This window comes from Monodelphis domestica, chromosome 2 (assembly GCF_027887165.1).
Source record: "Monodelphis domestica isolate mMonDom1 chromosome 2, mMonDom1.pri, whole genome shotgun sequence".
Lineage (NCBI taxonomy): Eukaryota > Metazoa > Chordata > Mammalia > Didelphimorphia > Didelphidae > Monodelphis > Monodelphis domestica.
In genome coordinates, this window is record NC_077228.1 from 258,916,801 (window position 1) to 258,922,762 (window position 5,962).

Genomic DNA, 5,962 nt, shown 5'->3' on the forward strand with positions numbered 1-5,962 from the left:
CACTTATATTCTTGGAAATGAGGCTTTTATCAAAGAAAGTTTTGGGTTTTTTTTAAACCCTCACCTTCTGCCTTAGAATTAATACTGGGTATCGGTTCCAAGGCAGAAGAGTGGTAAGGGCTAGGCAAATGGAATTAAGTGACTTGCCCAGGGTCACACAAATAGGAAGAATCTGAGGCCACATTTTAATCCAGGTCCTCCTGATTCCAAGTCTAACTCTCAATCCATTGAGCTACTTATCTGCCCCCTTAAGAAAGTTTTTGCAAAGAATTTTTGAGCTGAGTTGTTCATTTCCTTTTTAATTGTAATTACATTATATTTGCCTTGCAAAACTTTTAAATTTTATATAATTCAAGATTGTCCATTTTGTCTTATATGATCCTTAGATCTGAAAGTAACTTCTTCCTTATTCCTCTAATTTGTTTACATTGTGAACTTTTATATCTACAAATCCTTCTCTAAATAAAATATTCTTTCTTATATGGGATGGCTTTTTGTCAGGACTTGGAAGAGGAGAGAAAGTTGAGATAATTATGATGTAAGAAACAGAAGACATCAATACCTCTTTTTTTTTTTTTAAGAAAATGATGTGAAAATAAAAGATGTCAAATTTAAAAAGGAAATTGAAATAGAACTCAGTTTACTCAGGAAGGGGAGAGTTGAACTCAGAAAAGCCTCTTTGAGGCCTGTCTCTTAATTCACTGAGCCTACCTAGCTTCCCCCATCTGTGAAGATTGGATTTAGCTATTTCCTGTTTGTAAAGGATAAATTTAGCATTGTGACCTAAACTATATTAGTTATTTGTCACCATGGGATATCCCAAATAAAATATCCAAGACAGCTGGAAATTTATGGTGATTTAATTAATATAGTGGAAAGAAATTAAGACGGGAGAAGGAAAAATTGTAGGATTAGAGGCTTTAGGAAGATAAGATTCTGGAGGAAGGAATCATCCTGAATTCCAAGAAGGCTCAGCCAAGATGCCTGAACCTGAATTAGCTTAAGGGCAACCCCAGACAATTAGCTGCCACCACACCACACCACACCACACCACACCACACCACACCACACCACACCACACCACACCACACCACAGAACACTTAGCATGTTGTCAGCCAGAGCCACATCTCCGGGGGAAAAGAGACAGACGAGAGGAAGCCCCGCGAAAAAAAACCCTAGATGATTCTCTAACTCCCTTTTCTGCATCTCCTCTGCACCATTTATAGCCTAAGCTTGACTGAGAACAGCCTAGGGGTCTGTCAGCTGTTTCTGATTGGTCAATTTCTCTATCAAAGGCCATCCTCCTAAACACCCAATCTTCAAATATGGTTACAGACATTCCCAAGATTTTGTTAGACAAAGAAGGGTGGAATAATGCAAACTTCCTAAGACATCCCTGATTTTGTTAGAATAAGCATCTTCATTGTTATAAATCAGGAGATAGCTAAATCCAATCTTCACACAATGAAGATACTTAGTTTAAGAAAATCAGGAATGTTTTGGGAACTCTAAATTACTTCACTCTACTTAGACCTTACTTTAGGGGAAGATAAAGTTGTAATCTCCTGATTGAACAATGAAGGTACTTAGTTCTTACCTTATAGTGAAGCTAGAACTTTAAGCTAAGTCTATTTTTAGATCTTAATACAAAAAGGTGTTAAGTAACTATAAAGGTTAAATTAATCACAAAAAGGTCAAGTAACTCACAAAAGGTGAACTTAACAAAGAAGTGTTCAGTAACTCTAAAGACATAATCAAATCAAAGAAGATGAGAACTAAAAGTATGGGCAGTCCTGGAGAAAAGCCTTTGATATAATTGGTAGATGTGAAAATTTAGAGGAGGAGACACAAGGGTGAAAGGTCTATATATTTGGGATTTTTGCTCTCTCTCGCACCTTATTGGCTTTGGAGAGTTAGCTGAGAGCAGTGTGCCGAGCCTTCCAGCATCTTAGCTGTCCGGTTCAGTGGTGAGTTTCTGGCTGAGTTTCCTCCTTTACTTTTCCAACTTTATCCCCTTAGAAGCCTCTAATCTTCTTCAGAGACCTAGAGGCAGGGATTTTAAACTCCCCCTGGCATAGGCCAGGCAGGAGGAATCCTATGTCCTCTTTCCTACTTCTCCTTAAATTCCTTCCCTCTATATTAATTAAATTACCATAAATTTCCAGACTGACTTGGGTATTTATTTGGGATTTTCCCCAGTGATCAATTAAATCTAGATTTTAAGTCACAACCCTAAAATTATCTTGACAGTCTGGCTAATCCATGAAGGTTGTGACCAGGACCCTCAAATTTCTGTGAAATCTCTTTTCTTTCTTTCTTTATTATTTACTTAAGTCAGTCTTTTAAACAGTTTGAAACACAGCTGCAAGAGCAAGTGAGTATAAAACATTTTTATTTCTCTCATTTTTCTTTAATTTGAATTGAACACAGCTGTTTTGCTTTTTTAAAAACCAAAAAGTGGCAGGACTGGGGAAGCTGTTTTCCTTTCCCTCAGGGAACAAACAACTTTAGGCAACCTTCACTGACAATACTGCTTGGATTACTCTTAATTAGGAGTGAGGGAGACCTGGAGAGAGTTTTAGCCTTGTAGATTTTAAGTCACAACTCTAAAGTTATCTTGACACACCCCACTTCCCTCTTGTCATTTCTTATAGCCCAATAATATTTCATTACAGTCATATACTATTGTGAATTTTAAAAGTCTCCATCTTGGTATAGCACCCCAAAATTGTGCACACCCATACTACATGGGCATGTGCTAGTCAATGACAAATCAGAAATAACTAACTGCCCACCTGGGCTGTCCTAAGCCAAGCTAGAGCCAACCATTGGCACTTATGAGGCACAGGAAGTGAGGTAGGGAACAGCCTCTGGAATTCACTCACTTCCTGTGGAGAGAGCTAGATGCCAGTTCGTGTTAGAAGCTTGGACAGGGAGGACGCCTGCAGACAGCTTTCCTTCAGATAGGTCACGTGAGTTAAGGACTGATTCTTTCCACCTTGGCCCTTTGGGCCTAAAACTCCCTCTGCCTTGGTCAGAGGTTGAGTAGCCCCTCTTCCCTTTTCTCTTCTCTCCTTCTCTCCCTCTCCTTTCCCTACTCCCATTGTGATTAAACCTCCATAAACTCCATTCTGACTTGAGTGTTTCATTTTAGGAATTTCATAAGTAAATTCCTTGGCGGCCATTGTTCAATATTACAACAATCTTAAAAAGGTGAAATTTTCACCATTACACTATAACTTACTCAGCCATTCCCCAATTAATGATAGGCATTCCCTTATTCTCCAAATCTTTGTCCACCCGCAAAAGCTGATTTAAATATTTTTGTACACATAGGTCCTTCCTCTTTCTGTTTTTTTTTTTCCTTTGGGATATAAACCTTATAATGGAATTGTGGGGTCAAAGGGTATTTATGGTTTTAATAGCCCTTTGGGCATAGGTCTAAATTGTTCTCAGGAATGACAATCAATTCTTAACTCCCCTAATAGTGCATTAGTGTCCCAATTGTCCAACATCTGCTCCAAGTTGTCATTTTCCTTTTCTGTAATAATAGTTAATCTGATAAGTGTGGGGCAGTACCTCAGTTCTTTTAATTTTCATTTTTCTAATTAATAGTTATTTAGAGCATTTTTTAAATGACTATAGAGAAAATTACTTTGTCTGAGACTCCCTGATCATATCCTTTGACCATCTGTCAACTGGAGAATGACTATTCTTATGCATTCATTTCTCTATGTATTTGAGAAATTAGGTCTTAGTTAGAGAGTCTTGCTGTATTACTCTCCATCCTGTTTCTCCCTGTTTAGTTTCTAACTTCTACTTCCCCCAATTTTCCTTCTTTTTTATCAGCCCCATCCCCTTCTCTTAGCTCTTTCCCCTATTACTTTCCTATAAGATAGATTTCTGTATCCAACTGATTGTATGTATTCTTCCTCATTGAGTCAGTTCCAATGATCAGGTCCTTCCCTCCCCATTTCCCCCATTTTCCACTCTTACATACCTTAATTTAAATTTTTTTTAGGTATCATAACATTGTATTTAAGTCATTTTCTTGCCCTCCATGTATACTCCTTCTAAGTGCCCTACTAATGATAAAGTTAGTAGGAGTTATAAGAATCATCTTCCCAGGTAGGTATGTAAGTTGTATTTATATATATATATATATATATATATATATATATATATATATATATATATATATATATATATATATATGTATGTCTTAATTTCTCTTTCCTATTTACCTTTTTATGATTCTCTTGCATCTTGTGTTTGAGAGTCAAATTTTCCATTCAGCTCTGGCTTTTTCATCAGGAATGTTTGAAAGTCCTCTATTTTATCGAATGCCCATTTTTACCTCTGAAGGTTTATGCTCAGTTTTGTTGGGTAAGTGACTCTTGGTTGAAGTCCTAGCCTGTCTGGAATATGACCCTCCAATCTTTTAATGTAGAAGCTGCTAAATCTTTTGTTTTCCTTATTGACTCCATGATATTTGAATTGTTACTTTTTGGCTGCTTACAATATTTTCTCCTTGACCCAGAAGTTCTGGATATTCCTAGGATTTTTCCTTTTGTGATCTCTTTCAGATGATCAGTGGATTTTTTCCTTTTTTAAAAAAAATTAATTAATTAATTTAGAATATTTTTCCATGGTTTAAAGATTCATGTTCTTTCCCTACCCTTTCCCAAATTCCCCTCTCATAGCCAATGCACAATTCTCTGGGTTTTACATGTGTCATTGATCAAAACCCATTCCCATACCATTGATATTTGTACTAGGGTGATCATTTAGTCTACATCCTCAATCATATTCCCATCAACCCTTGTGATTGAGCAATTGTTTTTCTTCTGTGTTTCTATTCCCACAGTTCTTCCTCTGAATGTAGATAGCATTCTTTCTCATAAGTCAAGAATTGTCCTTGATCATTGCATTTCTGCTAGTAGAGAAGTCCATTACATTAGATTGTACTGTGTATAATGTTCTCCTGGTTCTGCTCCTTTCACTCAGCATCAATTCCTGGAGGTAATTCCAGTTCACATGGAATTCCTCCAGTTCATTATTCCTTTGAGCACAATAGTATTCCATCACCAATAGATACCATAATTTGTTCAGCCATTCCACAATCAGAGGGCATCCTCTCATTTTCCAATTTTTTGCCATCACAAAGAGCGCAGCTCTGTCTGAATATTTTGGTACAAGTCTTTTTCCTTATGATTTCTTTAGGGTACAAACCCAGTAGTGCTATGGCTGGATTAAAGGGCAGACAGTCTTTTAGTGCCCTTTGGGCATATAGTTCCAAATTGCCATCCAGAATGGCTGGATGAATTCACCACTCCACCAACAATGTATTAATGTCTCAATTTTGCCATATCCCCTCCAACATTTATTATTTTCCTTTGCTGTCATGTTAGCCAATCTGCTAGGTATGAGTTGGTACCTCAGAGTTGTTTTGATTTGCATTTCTCTGATTGTAAGAGATTTAGAACACTTTTTCCTGTGTTTATTGATAGTTTTGATTTCTTTATCTGAAAATTGCCTATTCATGTCCCTTGCCCATTTATCAATTGGGGAATGGCTTGATTTTTTTTGTACAATTTATTTGGTTCTTTATAAATTTGAATAATTAGACCTTTGTCAGAGTTTTTTGTTATGAAGATTTTTCTCCACTTTGTTGCTTCCCTTCTAATTTTGGTTGTATTGTGTTTTTTTTGTATAAAACATTTTTAATTTAATGTAATAAAATTATTTATTTTACATTTTGTAATTTTATCTAACTCTTGCTTTGTCTTAAAAATCTTTCCTTTCCCAAAGATCTGACATGTATAATATTCTGTGTTCACTTAATTTACTTATACTTTCCTTCTTTATATTCAAATCATTCACCCATTCTGAGTTTATCTTGCTGTAGGGTGTACAGTTGGCAACCTAATGGGTCAAAAGACTCTCAATTTTTTTTTTAAG